General features: G+C 49.4%; 1 protein-coding gene across 9 annotated transcripts in view; it reads left to right on the plus strand.

The window, feature by feature from the left end:
* Positions 1 to 6,687: 6,687 nt before the first annotated feature.
* Positions 6,688 to 15,277, plus strand: part of ARMH3 (armadillo like helical domain containing 3) — a 220,289-nt gene continuing 211,699 nt past the window's right edge. For 3 of the 9 annotated variants that reach the window (XM_063627604.1, XM_063627610.1, XM_063627591.1), the window contains exon 1: positions 6,757 to 6,858. The gene's annotated coding sequence lies outside the window, so the exon portion shown is untranslated. Of the gene's footprint in view, positions 7,553 to 15,277 lie in introns of all 9 variants that reach the window. The other 6 variants (XM_063627598.1, XM_055251194.2, XM_055251146.2 and 3 more) reach the window with 5 other exon arrangements.

Below are 15,277 nucleotides of genomic sequence, written 5' to 3' on the forward strand. Positions count from 1 at the left end.
CAGCTTCCCGAGTACAGGCACCTGCCACCATGCCCGGCTAATTTTTGTATGTGTATTTTTTTTTAGTAGAGAGAGGGTTTCCCCATGTTGGCCAGGCTGGTCTCGAACTCCTGACCTCAAGTAATCCACCGGTCTTGGCCTCCCAAAGTGCTAGGATTACAGGCACGAGCCACTGCGTGCTCTCTCTCTCATTCTCTTTCTCTCTCACTTTTTTTTTGACAGGGAGTCTCATTGTCACCCAGGCTGGAGTGCAGTGGTGCGATTTTGGCTCACTGCAACCTCCGCCTCCCGTGTTCAAGCTATTCTCCTGCCTCAGCCTCCCGAGTAGCTGGGACTACAGTTGCGTGCCACCACATCTGGCTAATTTTTTTTTTAATTTTATTAATTTTTTTTTTGCACACAAAACAATAAACATTTTCTAAAAATACATACAAACAAAAAGATGCCTATCAAACATATTAGGAAGGTTGCACATGGGAAGACGGGGAATAGAAATGGGGGTTGGGAATTAAAGAAAATAAATGAGAGAGGGACTTTGTATGGATCAATGATAATAACTCAATCCTCTATTTGACAAAGAAGAAGGAGAAGGAAGAGGAAGAAAAAGAAAGTGGGATAAAGGATCAGAAAGGGAGGAAAATAGAAAAAATTAGAGTATGACTCCAGGGTAGACCTGTTTTGTTGTTGCTGGGTTGGTTGGTTGGTTTGTCTGTTGTATTTTTCATACGTTTCGCCATGTTGGCCAGGCTGGTCTCGAACTCCTAGCCTCAAGTGATCAACCCGCCCCGCCCTCCCAGAGAGCTGGGACTACAGACGTGAGCCACCACGTCCAGCCCCCACATTGCGTCTGGCCTCCGTGGTAGACCTCCCAGACAGGTTGGCTGGGCAGAGGCGCTCCCCACATCCTAGACGGGGCGGCCGGGCAGAGGCGCTCCTCACTTTCCAGACGATGGGCAGCCGGGCAGAGGTGCTCCTCACGTCCCAGACGGGACGGCCGGGCAGAGGCGCTCCTCACTTCCCAGAGGATGGGCGGCTGGGCAGAGGCGCTCCTCACGTCCCAGACGATGGGCGGCCGGGCAGAGGCGCTCCTCACTTCCCAGACGGGGCGGCCGGGCAGAGGCGCTCCTCACTTCCCGACGGGGCGGCCGGGTAGAGGCGCTCCTCACTTCCCAGACGGGGCGGCCAGGAAGAGGCGCTCCTCACATCCCAGACGATGGGCGGCCGGTCAGAGGTGCTCCTCACTTCTTCCCAGACGGGGCGGCCGAGCAGAGACGCTCCTCACTTCTTCCCAGACGGGGTGGCCGAGCAGAGGCGCTCCTCACTTCTTCCCAGACGGGGCGGCTGGGCAGAGGCGCTCCTCACTTCCCAGATGGGGCGGCCAGGCAGAGGCGCTCCTCACTTCCTAGATGGGGTGGCGGCTGGGCAGAGGCTCTCCTCACATCCAAGACGGGGCGGCCGGGCAGAGGCTCTCCTCAGATCCCAGACGGGGCGGCGGGGCAGAGGCGCACCTCACTTCGCAGATGATGGGCGGCCGGGCAGAGGCGCTCCTCACATCCCAGACGATGGGCAGCCGGGCAGAGACGCTCCTCACTTCCTAGATGGGGCGGCGGTGGGGCAGAGGCGCTCCTCACCTCCCAGATGGGGCGGCTGGGCAGAGGCGCTTCTCACATCCCAGACAATGGGCGGCCGGGCAGAGACGCTCCCCACCTCCCAGACGGGGTGGCGGCCGGGCAGAGGCTGCAGCGAACCAAGACCACGCCACCGCACTCCAGCCCGGGCAACACCGAGCACCGAGTGAGCGAGACTCCGTCTGCAGTCCCAGCACCTCGGGAGGCCGTGGCGGGCAGACCATTCGAGGTCAGGAGCCGGAGAGCAGCCTGGCCAACATGGCGAAACCCCGCCTCCAGCCAAAGGACAAAAACCAGGCAGCGGTGGTGGCGCGCGGCCGCAATCCCTGGCAGCCCGCAGGCGGAGGCAGGAGAATCACGGCAGCCGGAGGCAGGGAGTGCGCAGCGAGCTACGACACTCCAGCCTGGGCAACAGAGGGAAGAAAAGAGAGAAAAGAAAGGAAGGAAGGAAGAAAGGAAGCCTAATTTTTCGTATTTTTAGTAGAGAAGGGGTTTCACCATGTTAGCCAGGATGGGCTCGATCTCCTGACCTGGTGATCCACCTGCCTTGGCCTCCCACAGTGCTGGGATTACAGGCATGAGCCACCGCACCCAGCCCACATCTCTTGATGAAGAACTAAGGCGACGGGAGCGTTGGTTCATGCCTGTAATCCCAGCACTTTGGGAGGCCAAGGCAGGTGGATCAGGAGGTCAGGAGATTGAGACCATCCTGGCTAACACGGTGAAACCCCGTCTCTACTAAAAATACAAAAAAATTAGCCAGGCGTGGTGGTGGGTGCCTGCAGTCCCAGCTACTCGGGAGGCTGAGGCAGGAGAATGGCGTGAACTCAGGAGGCGGAGCTTGCAGTGAGTTGAAATTGTGCCACTGCGCTCCAGCCTGAGCGAAAGAGCAAGACTCTGCCTAAAAAAAAAAAAAGAAAGAAAGAAAGAAAAGAAAAGAAAAAAAGAAATAAAGCCCTTGAAAGCTGCACCTAGTGTCTGAACCCAGGTCACATGCCCTCACTTATCTTGGTTGCCCAGGGCATAGTTTTCCATTGAGACTACACCCAAGGAGGAGTCTTCCAGAATAAAGGAGGAAGAATTCAATGCTGAATAACCTAAACGATATGACATAGGGTTTTTATTATCCCCATTTTCTAGATGAAGAAACTAAGTCTCAGAGAGCTCAAGTAATTTCTCAGTCTTAGAGTTAGTGGATAGCAGATCTGGGATCCCTTCTCATAGTTTTCCAGAGGTAGTCCTCTTACCTACTCAGTATGTGGCCTTCTATATTCTAGTCTGCATCAGTATGAAATTGACTTCCCTGGCATAGATGTGGGCAATGTATTGTGTTGCTTCATTCTCATACCTTCTTTCTTTTTCTCCTCTCCTCTAATGCTTGACTCAATCTTCACCTTTCTCAGAAAGCCTCTGGAGATTCACATGACATTTTCCCTTCTCTGAATTTTCAAGGCATTTACAACTTGAGCCTTTGTATTCCAGCTTGTATTCATTGAGATTTAAAACATTTGGCCGGGCGCGGTGGCTCACGCTTGTAATCCCAGCACTTTGGGAGGCCGAGGCGGGCGGATCACGAGGTCAGGAGATCGAGACCACGGTGAAACCCCGTCTCTACTAAAAATACAAAAAATTAGCCGGGCGCGGTGGCAGGCGCCTGTAGTCCCAGCTACTCGGAGAGGCTGAGGCAGGAGAATGGCGTGAACCCGGGAGGCGGAGCTTGCAGTGAGCCGAGATTGCGCCACTGCACTCCAGCCTGGGCGACAGAGCGAGACTCCGTCTCAAAAAAAAAAAAAAAAAAAAAAAAAAAATAAAACATTTAATTGTATATATCTCTATCTCTGTACCTATCACTTTGTTACAATATACTCTCAGAATTGTTATTTTTCTTTTTACTGCTCCCAGGATTGGATATTCAGTAAGTGCCAAGGGGAACAATGTTGTTTATTTTATTTTATTTGAGACAGAGTCTCACTCAGTTGCCCAGGCTGGAGTGCAGTGGTTCACTGTAGCCTCTACCTCTCAGGCTCAAGCGATCCTCCAACCTCAGCCTCCCAAGTAGCTGGGACTACAGGTGCACTCAGCTAATTTTTAAAATTTTTAGTAGAGATGAGATCTCATTATATTTTCCGAGCTGGTCTCAAACTCCTGAGCTCAAGTGGTCCTCCTGCCTTGACCTCCCAAACTGCTGGGATTACAGGCATGAGCCATGGCAGCATGCCAGAAAAATAATTTTGTTAAAAAGAAATCAGATACGCCAGGGCATGGTGGCTCACGCCTGTAATCCCAGCACTTTGGGAGGCCAAGATGGGTGGATCACCTGAAGTCAGGAGTTCGAGACCAGCCTGACCAACATGGAGAAACCCCGCCTCTACTAAAAATACAAAAATTAGCTGGGCGTGGTGGCACATGCCTATAATGCCAGCTACTTGGGAGGCTGAGGCAGGAGAATTGCTTGAACCCGGGAGGCGGATGTTGCAGTGAGCCAAGATGGTGCCATTGCACTTCAGCTTGGGCAACAGAGTGAGGCTCCCTCTCAAAACAAAAAATCAGGTATAGAACAGGGTTCTTCTAGCTGAACACAGGCTTCTAACTGGTATTCAAGAACTATTGGGGTTCACCTCATGATACCATTCTCTTGCCCCTGCCCATTCTTTTATATTGTATTAGAGTACAGCTTTCATTTTTTTAACAGCCAATCATGTCTTACACTCCTGTGTAAGTAGACAAGAAAAATAAAACTGTACCAAGGTAGAACCTGAACTTCTGGATTGAGAGGTCTTTCCTGACAGATCTGGGTTTGAACTCTGTAGGGTCCAGCCCTACAGGGCCTGTGGGTTTTCTCTTCATGTGTGGAGATGAGAGATCGTAGAAATAAAGACACAAGACAAAGAGAAGAAAAGACAGCTGGGCCCAGGGGACCACTACCACCAAGACGCAGAGACTGGTAGTGGCCCCTAATGCCTGGCCACGCTGCTATTTATTGTATACAAGGCAAGGGGGCAGGGTAAGGAGTGTGAGTCATCTCCAATGATAGGTAAGGTTACACAAGTCACGTGTCTGCCGGACAGGGGGGCCCTTCCCTATTTGGTAGCCGAAGCAGAGAGAGAGAGCGGACAGCTTACGTCATTATTTCTTCTATGCATTTCTGTGAAAGATCAAATACTTTAATACTTTTACTAGTTCTGCTACTGCTATCTAGAAGGTGGAGCCAGGTGTATAGAGCAGAACATGAAAGTGAACCAGGAATGTGACCGCTGAAGCACAGCATCACAGGGAGAGGTTTAAGCCTCCGGATGCCTGTGGGTAGGCCTGGCTGATGTCAGACTTCTCACAAGAGGTGGTGAAGCAGAGTGTTCTCTAACTTCCCCAGGGAAAGGCCTGTCTGCTAAGTAACAGGTGCCTTCCCAGGCACTGGCACTACGGCTAGTCCAAGGTCTGCTAAGTAACGGGTGCCTTCTTAGGCACTGGCATTATCGCTAGACCAAGGAGCCCTCTAGTGGCCCTGTCTGGGCATGACAGAGGGCTCACACTCTTGCCTTCTGGTCACTTCTCACCGTGTCCCTTCAGCTCCTAACTCTGTAGGGCCTGGTTTTCCTAAGTTATAATTGTAAAATAGAAGTTATTAATAAAAGTAACGCTACGAACTAACGATTAATAATATTCATATATAATCACTCTATATTCTATTTCTAATATAGCTATTCTTATTTTAATTATTTTCTTTATTATACTGGAACAGCTTGTGCCTTCGGTCTCTTGCCTCGGCACCTGGCTGGCTTGCTGCCCACAGAACTCCTCCACTTCTTTTTTTTTTGAGACGGAGTCTCACTCTGTCGCCCAGGTTGGAGTGCGATGGCGTGATCTTGGCTGACCGCAACCTCCGCCTCCCAGGTTCAAGAGATTCTCCTGCCTCAGCCTCCTGAGTAGCTGGGATTACAGAGGACTGCCAACACGCCCGGCCATTTTTTGTATTTTTAGTAGAGATGGGGTTTCACCATGTTGGCCAGGCTGGTCTCGAACTCCTGACCTCAGGTGATCCACCCGCCTCAGCCTTCCAAAGTGCTGGGATTACAGGCGTGAGCCACCGCGCCTGGCTTATTTTAACTTTTTTACTTATTTTTTCTTTTTAATAGTATTCTTGCTGTTATAGCACATCTTTTTAAACCTTTCATTTGTGTATAAAAAAAGAGACTCAGGCTGGGCACGGTGGCTCACCCCTGTAATCCCAGCACTTTGGGAGGCAGAGACAGGTGGATCACCTGAGGCTAGGAGTTTGAGACCAGCCTGGCAACATGGTGAAACCTTGTCTCTACTAAAAAATACAAAAATTAGCCGAGGGTGGTGGTACACTCCTGTAATCCCAGCTACTGGGGAGGCTGAGGCAGGAGACTCTCTTGAACCCGAGAGGCAGAGGTTGCAGTGAGCCGAGATCGCACCACTGCACTCTAGCCTGGGCAATAGAGTGAGACACCATCTCAAATAAAAGAAAAAAAAAAAAAAGAAAACAGAGACTCAGAGGCAGGGAGTGGTGGCAGGTGCCTGTAATCCCAGCTACCAGAGGCAGAGGCAGGAGGACTGCTTGAGCCTAGGAGGTGGAGGCTGCACTGAGCTGTAATTATGCCACTGCGGCACTCCAGCCTGGGCAAGGGCAAGACCCTGTCTCAAAAAAAGAAAAAAAAAAAAAAGGAAAAGAAAAGAAAATAGATTTCTGGCCAAGTTAATAGAGATTTACACGCTACTTTGCACTTAACAGGCACACACGTATTTGTTGAAAGAATGAGTTTGTTTTCAATCTTTCACGTACAAAGTTGTAATACACATTTGGAAAATATATCTTTCCAAACTTCGCCAGTATTTCTAGAGGATACATGTATTCCTAGAAGTAAAATTGCTGAGGTCAAAGAGTCGGCCATGTTTCGGAAAACTGCCATTGCGACCCAATAGGCCCTCAATAGACAATTCCATTGCGAATTTATTTCTCGCGATGCCTTTCGGGAGTTGTAGTCTTTGCGATGCTTGCTGGGAATCGTGGTCTGAGCCGGTCTCAGGAAGCGGGCGTGGACTAACCCATTACACGGCGGGCTTTAGGACCCGGCGGGCGCGGGGACAAGGGAAGGGTCGGGGAGGTCGGGAGCGCGCCCGTGAGCCCGGAGCAGCGGCAGCGTCGGTGGCGTCGGGAGCGAGCGGGCCCGGGAACGGCGCGGGTGGTAGAGGAGGAGCCGCGGGCTCGGTAAGCGGCGGCGGCCCGGCCCGGCCCGGTCCTCGAACCTGACCAACCCTGCGGGTCCTGCCATACTAGGCCTTGGCCCCGAGGCGGTTCTGGGGGCGGGGCCTGCTCTGGCCGCGGGGACGACGAGGACGCGAGGGGAGAGGGAGGGAGGACGGCTGCTGAGGCTGCGTATGCCGGGGAGGGCTGGGCCTGGGGGCGGCCGAGCCTAGAGAGAAACGGCTTCGCCCTTCCAGCGGCCGGTCCCTCGGACCACCCGGTCCCGGTTACGTCCTTCCCTCTCCCCCATCCCTGCGGGTCCTTCTGGCTGCCGAGGCGCTGACCTTTGACCCCACCAGCTGCCTCGAGAGCCTCCTCCCCGGTTCTTGGTCCTGTGGTACGGGCGTAGGGCAAGGCACCTTTGAGAATCTCAGGGATAGAGGAAAGCCGGTTTGTACGAAGTCTTCAGGTGTCCCAGAAGGGCTGCAGTCCTGTCTCTTTCCAGGCTCTGACAGGCTTTAACCCACTCTTCACACGGAATCAGTGAAGCTACTGTGTTTTCTTTGGATTACTCGGCGAGAGCCCAGGAAAGGAACCTGTTCCCAGGAGGGTATAGGGAAGGAAAAAGTAGAGAGAAACCTGGTCCCCTGGAGAAGGAGAAGCTGAGGCGTGCTGTCCCTGGCGAATGGGGAAGCAGAAACTCGGGCCAGACCCAAATGTATGTCACTGGATCATCCCACCCTCCGCAGTTCTTCCTTTCCAGAAAGTTTTTTTTTATTTATTATTTTTTTTTGAGACGGAGTTTCGCTGTTGTCGCCCAGGCTGGAGTGCAATGGCACGATCTCGGCTCACCACAACTTCCGCCTCCGGGGTTCAAGCGATTCTCCTGCCTCAGCCTTGCGCTACCACGCCCAGCTAATTTTGTATTTTTAGTAGAGACGGGGTTTCTCCATGTTGGTCAGGCTGGTCTCGAACTCCCAACCTCAGGTGATATGCCCGCCTCGGCCTCCCAAAGTGCTGTGATTAAAGAAGTGAGCCACCGCGCCCGGCCGTTTTTTGTTTTGTTTTGTTTTGTTTTTTGTTTTTTGAGACAGAGTTTCGCTCTTGTTGCCCAGGCTGGAGTGCAATGGCGTGATCTCGGCTCACTGCAACCTCTGCCTTCCAGGTTCAAGCGATTCTTCCCTGTCAGCCCCGCAAGTAGCTGGGATTATAGACGTGAGCCACCACGCCCGGCTAATTTTTGTATTTTTAGTAGAGACAAGGTTTCGCCATGCTGGCCAGGCTGGTCTCAAACTTCTGATCTCAGGTGATTCATCCACCTCGATCTCCCAAAGTGTTCCGATTACAGGCGTGAGCCACCGCGCCCGGCCAGAAAAAGTTTTGAGTTTAGTGAGAGCTTTTTCTTTGCTATCCTTTAGTTACTTTGTAAACTAGGGTAAATATGATTTGTGTCCCTGCCCGTAATTTAGCAGGATTGGAATTATTTTGGGTGTACCTTAAGTTGGATTTGTGTGCACAATAGCTTCTATGTGAAGGCTTTCAGGATATCAGATCACAGTCAAGGGAAAGAGAGATCCCTCCTGTTACGACTGTAAAGGGAGAATACCCATTTCAGTGACTAGAGAAGCCTTTAAGGTGTTTTTATTGGACTTTTAGGTATTATAATTTATTGTTCAACTTTTTTTTTTTTTTTTGAGATGGAGTCTCGCTCTGTCGCCCAGGCTGGAGTGCAGTGGCATGATCTCGGCTCACTGCAACCTCTGCCTCTCAGGTGCCAGCGATTCTTCTGCCTTAGCCTCCTGAGTAGCTGGGACTACAGGTGCGCACCACCATGCCTGGCTAATTTTTGTATTTTTAGTAATGACGGGGTTTCACCATATTGGCCAGGCTGGTCTCAAACTCCTGACCTCATGATCCACCCGTCTCGGCCTCCCAAAGTGCTGGGATTGCAGGAGTGAGTCACTGCCCCCAGCCGACTTGTTCAACATTTGTATGATTAAAACAATGTGAAAACCCCAAAGCAGTCATTATGAAATTTGGAATTTCACACTGAGCACAGTTTAGGAATCTGTAACATTTGGGGAAAATGGCCAAAAATTGATCCAGGATATATGAGAGTGAACTGTTTATTCAACACATTGAGCACTTACTGTGTAACTTCGGGAGGCGGAGGCCAGCGGATCACGAGGTCAGGAGATAGAGACCATCCTGGCTAACACGGTGAAACCCCGTCTCTACTAAAAATACAAAAAATTAGCCGGGTGTGGTGGCGGGCGCCAGTAGTGCCACCTACTGGGAGGCTGAGGCCGGAGAATGGCGTGAACCCGGGAGGCGGAGCTTGCAGTGAGCCGAGATCGCCCCACTGCACTCCAGCCTGGGCAACAGAGCGAGACTCCCTCTCAAAAAAAAAAAAAAAATTATACAGTGTAATGGGAATACTGCCATTGCTTGGAAGAGTCAGAGAAATCTTTGCAGTGGGGAGATACTTGAGTTGGATGTTGAAGGATGAGTAGGAGATTGCACAAGTAAGAAAAGGCATTTTGACTTGGCCCGGTGGCTTATACCTGTAATCCTAGTGCTTTGGGAGGCCTAGGCAGGTAGATTGCCTGAGCCCAGGAGTTTGAGACAAGCCGGCTCAACATGGCGAGACCCCATCTCTAAAAAAGAAAAGGCATTTCATTTGGAGAGAACAGTACTTGCAAAGGCTTGGTGAGGGTGTGAGAGGAAAAAAAATTATTTTAAATCTCAGAAATTTGTCCCAAACAAGATATGTGGTGGGGAAATTGCTAGGAGGTGAGACTGAAAAGAAAGTGGGGAGTCATTGGAATTTTTTTTTCTCTCTTTTTTTTTTTTAGCTTCTGAGGAGTTTTTTTTAAGTTAGGGAGTGACAGAAATGCAGATTAAAGTAATGAAGAATGAGGCAGTGAGACTAATTAGAGTTGTTGCAATTGACTGAGAGTCTGAAGAAAGTGTAGCTGTGGGAATGAAGAGGAGGGGATTTTGGAAATACTGTACTTCTGAGATTGATTCAACTTCTTAGGAAGAGAGTGGGCTAGGATTTCTAATTTGAGAGAGTGGATGTATGGGGATTTCATTGACAAGATATGGATTAGAAAAAGTAGAGCAGGTTTCCTAAGGTTAGGGCATGGAAAGAGGCATAGGGGATATGGTTTGGTATGCCGAGCTCAGGTTGCTTGTAGGATGTACCGATGGAGACCTTAGTAGGCAGCTGGAAGTGAGAGACCTGGTGAGCTTAATGTATTGGCACCAGCTCTGAATGAGGGCATATATGAAAAAAGTCTTGGGGAAAAAATAATGTTTATTTTATTTGTCTATAAGGAAGTAGCAGATTATGCACTTCCTCCACTTAATAGTGAGCTTCTCAAGGCAGGGACTGTAATTTAGTAATTTTTTGGTCCCTTTCTGTCTTACACTATGCTTATGTTATTTATAAGGTCTGAGTAAGTGTTATTAAAGTAGCAGGAAATCAATTTACTTTGCAAGATGGCAGGTACCTTTTGGGCTTCCTTTAAGATTATGGGGTCAGGCAAGGTGGCTCACGCCTGTAATCCCAGCACTTTGGGAGGCCGAGGCTGGTGGATTGCTTGAGTTCAAGAGTTCAAGATCAGCCTGGGCAAGATAGCAAAACCCTGTCTCTACAAAAAATACAAAAATTAGCCGGGTGTGGTAGTGTGAGCCTGTAGTCCCAGCCACTCAGAGGCTGAGGTGGGAGGGTAGTGTAAGCCCAGGAGGTTGAGGCTGCAGTGAGCTGTGATTGTGCCACTGCATTCCAGCTTGGGCAACAGAGGGAGACTGCCTTTCGATGGGGTGGGGGAGGGGGGGAAGAAGATGATTATGGGACTTTATCTTATAATTTTCATTTTATATTTAGGTGGTGTTCATGAGGCTTGTATAATTGAGCAGGGGAAGAAATGAGAAGATATGAGTGACGGTGTGCCGTGTGAGGAAGTTCAGGGCTGGAGCAGGAGACAGACAATATTAATTTACAGGAATCTCCGGCTCATTGAGAAGATCTTACCATGAATTTTCATTCTGGGATATGTCAGAAAATGTGGTTTCCAATCAGAATTTCCTGAAATACTGTCAATTTGGAGCTGGTTCCCCTTCGGAAGGAGGAACGCATTCCTTCTTGTGTAGGATAATTTGAAAGGGAACCTAAGGTGGTCATGTTTATTTAAATAAATGAGAGCTCATATACATTTATCATTTGTAACATTAGGCAAACTGAGTAGATGCTGATGGGACCAGATTAAATTGTCTTTTGTGAAGCTGGTTGACCTGTAGTAGGTACAGACTGTGGCTGATACCTGAAATAGTCCTGGTTTTGCCACTTGCTTCTTAGTCTTGGGAAAGTCTCTGAGTTACTTCCGTTTTCAGGTATAGGCTGAACACCCATTCTGAGGGGAGCATTGTCTAGAGCACACAAGCTATGGACCCTGCCTTGTAGTGGTTCGTGTGCTTCCTTAATCAGTCTGGTTCTGTCCTAGCTTCTAGAAAATAGGGATGATGCTTGTCAGGTGATGTCCTGAGTTGACTGACTTCTTTTTCTTTTTTTTTTTTTTGAAATGGAGTCTCCCTCTGTTGCCCAGGCTGTAGTGCAGTGGCCCAGTCTTGGCTCACTGCAACTTCCACCTCTTGGGTTCAAGTGATTCTCCTGCCTCAGCCTCCTGAGTAGCTGGGATTACAGACCCCCTCCACCACACCCAGCTACTTTTTGTATTTTTAGTAGAGACGGTGTTTCACTGTGTTGGCCAGGCTGGTCTCGAACTCTTGACCTCAGATGATCCGCCCGCCTCGGCCTCCCGAAGTGCTGATATTACAGGCATGAGCCACCGTGCCCGCCTGACTTTTCTTTCTTTCTTTCTTTTTTTGAGACAGAGTCTTGCTCTGTCGCCCAGGCTGGAGTACAAGTGGCACAATCTTTGCTCACTGCAACCTGCCTCTCCCGGGTTCAAGTGATTCTCCTGCCTCAGCCTCTTGAATAGCTGGGATTACGGGTGCTTGCCACCATGCCCAGCTAATTTTTATATTTTTAGTAGAGGCAGGGTTTCACCATGTTGGCCAGGACAGCCTTGAATTCTTACTTTTTTTTTTTTTTTTTTTTTTTTTTGAGACGGAGTCTTGCTCTGTCGCCCAGGCTGGAGTGCAGTGGCGCAATCTCGGCTCACTGCAAGCTCCGCCTCCCGGGTTCACGCCATTCTCCTGCCTCAGCCTTTCCAAGTAGCTGGGACTACAGGCGCCCGCCACCACGCCCGGCTAATTTTTTGTATTTTTAGTAGAGACGGGGTTTCACCGTGGTCTCGATCTCCTGATCTCGTGATCCGCCCGCCTCGGCCTCCCAAAGTGCTGGGATTACAAGCGTGAGCCACCGCGCCCGGCCGAATTCTTACTCTTAAGTGATCTGCCTCAGCCTCCCGAAGTGCTGAGATTACAGGCGTGAGCCACCATGCCCGGCCTTATTTTTTTTTTTTTTTTTCTGAGATGGAGTCTTGTTGTGTTACCCAGGCTGGAGTGCAGTGGCATGATCTCAGCTCAGTGCAACCTCTACCTCCCAGGTTCAAGCAATTCTCGTGCCTCAGCATCCCGAGTGGCTGGGACTACAGGCGTGTGCCACCACGCCGGCTAATTTTTGTATATTTAGTAGAGATGGGGTTTTACCATGTTGGCCAGGCTGGTTTCGAATTCCCGACCTCGAGTGATCCACCTGCCTTGGCCTCCAACAGTGTTGGGATTACAGACTTGAGCCACCACATTTGGTGACTTTTCTTGGATAAAATGGGAGTGTTGATATTATGGATATCAGTTTGGAGTTTCTATAGAAGTGTAACTTTAACTGAATCTTTTCTTATTTATTTATTTATTTGAGACAGAGTCTTGCTCTGTTGCCCAGGCTGGAGTGCAGTGGCGCGATCTTGGCTCACTGCAAGCTCCATCTCTTGGGTTCAGCCATTCTCTTGCCTCAGTCTCCCGAGTAGCTGGGACTACAGGTGATCGCCACCGCGCCTGGCTAATTTTTTTTTTTTTTTTGTATTTTTAGTAGAGACGGGGTTTCACTGTGTTGGCCAGGGTGGTCTCAATCTCCTGACCTCGTGATCCGCCCTCCTCCGCCTCCCAAAGTGTTGGGATTACAGGCATGAGCCACGGTGCCTGGCTTTTTTTTTTATATTTTGAGACTGAGTCTTTCTCTATCGCCCAGGCTGGAGTGCAGTGGCGTGATCTCAGCTCATTGCAACCACCACCTCCCAGGTTCAAGTGATTCTCGTGCCTCAGACTCCTGAGTAGCTGGGGTTACTGTGAATCTGGTTTTTAATGGTCTAGTTAGCTCCTGATGTTTTGCACTAACAGGACATTCTGATAGGGAGAAGCACTACCAGAGAGAAAGATTTAATGGCTTTATCACTTACTAGTTGTGTTACTTTGGGCAAAGTAATATCCTCATTGTAAAAATAGGTTGGGGCTGGGTGCAGTGGCTCATGCCTGTAATTCTAGCACTTTGTGGGGCCTAGGTGGGAGGATTGCTTGAGCCCAGGGGTTTGAGACCAACCTGGGCAACATGGTGAAACTCAATCTCTACAAAAAATATGAAAAGTTAGCCAGGCCTGGTGGCATGTGCCTGTAGTCCCAGCTACCCAGGAGGCTGAGGTCAGAGGATCCCTGAGGCTGCAGTGAGCCATGATTGTGCCACTGCACTTCAGCCTTGAGACCCTATCTCAAAAAAAAAAAAAAAAAAAGGATGCAGGCCCTACTCTATTTTCTTTCTTTCTTTTTTTTTTGGTAGCAGAGTCTCGCTCTATCCCCCAGGCTGGAGTGCAGTGGTACGATCTTGGCTCACTGCAACCTCCGCCTCCTGAGTTCAAGCAATTCTCCTGCCTCAGCCTCCCTAGTAGCTGGGATTACAGGCACTTGCCACGATGCCCGGCTAATTTTTGTATTTTTAGTAGAGACGGGGTTTCTGCATGTTGGCCAGGCTGGTCTGGAACTCCTGACCTCAAGTGATCCGCCCGCCTCAGCCTCCCAAAGTGCTGGGATTACAGGCGTGAGCCACCATGCCCAGCCCTATTTTCATTTTGGATATATAGAATCCTTGGAGTGAACTAGCAGTAGAAATTCATTAAAATAGAAAGGGGCTATTTGCTTGTCTTAGAGCCAGTCTTTTGGGTGGAATTGGGGGAACCCGTCCCATGCTACTGAAAGAAGCTGTGCTAAGGAACCACGTGGAACAGTAGGATGTGATCTAGCAAGTGAGCTAAATACCTAGGGCTTTTAGAAAAGAAGAAAGAATGATGCCCACATTCTTCACAAAGGAAAAAAAAAAAAGAAAGTGAGAGGCATATTAGGAGATAGCTTGAAGGGCTGGGGCTTGGAGATAGAAAAACTGCATTCTCCTTAAGTTCTTATAGTGCTAATGTTTACCTCCAGGTAGTATGGTAGGCCTTGCAGAAGGGCTTAGGGAGCAGGTAACTTTTGCTTAAAGGTTTTTTAAAAAACCCTGTATTTAGAGGAACTAGGGAATTTTTAGGAGATCAGGACAGGAGACTTATTGGAAAGTCAGAGTAGGAGACTATTTCTGGCTTGATATAAACATGTTGCCTCAGCCGGGTGCGGTGGTTCATGCCTGTAATCCCAGCACTTTGGGAGGCTGAGGCAGGTGGATAACTTAAGATGAGTTCGAGACCAGCCTGGCTAACTTGGTGAAGCCCTGACTCTACAAAAAAATACTAAAATTAGCTGGGTCTGGTGGCATGCGCCTGTAGTCCCAGCTACTTGGGAGGCTGAGGCAGGAGAATTGCTGGAACCCAGGAAGCGGAGGTTGCAGTGAAGTGAAATTGTGCCATTGCACTCCAGCCTGGGCGACACAGTGAGACCCCTTCTCAAAATGAAACAAAACAAAAACGTGTTGCCTCCTTTGTATATTGGGTGAATGGCTCATGGTCAGATACTGGTAGTATTTTATTTGACTTAGCCACAACTCTTGGACAGATAGCTACATAAGATTTTCATCTCCATCACTAAGTATTGTGGATACTATAGTCAGTGTGTCTTGTAGTGATCTTCTTTCACATATGGGGAAATGGGCTACAGTCCCAAAGGAAGTGTGATTTAATGTGGGGAGAATGATATGTGGTAAGGTGAGTGTTGCTTCAATGCCCTTTTTAGAGACTGCAGAGGTTTCATTCATTCTCTCATTATCCTCTGTCTAGATACTCCTTCCTTTTCCAAGTCTGGTTTAAGGCTGGGATGCGTACTTCTCAAACTTGAGTGGTCATCAGAATTACTTGGGGCAGGGTTTTTTAACCTCTTTGATATTGACATGTTGGGCTGGATAATTCTTTGTTGTGGGAGGCTGCCTCGAGTGTTGTATGGTGTTTAACAGCATCCCTGGCCTCTACCTAGTAGATGCCAGTATTACCTCCTCTCCCAG

The sequence above is a fragment of the Symphalangus syndactylus genome, chromosome 2, assembly GCF_028878055.3.
Source record: "Symphalangus syndactylus isolate Jambi chromosome 2, NHGRI_mSymSyn1-v2.1_pri, whole genome shotgun sequence".
Taxonomy (NCBI): Eukaryota; Metazoa; Chordata; class Mammalia; order Primates; family Hylobatidae; genus Symphalangus; species Symphalangus syndactylus.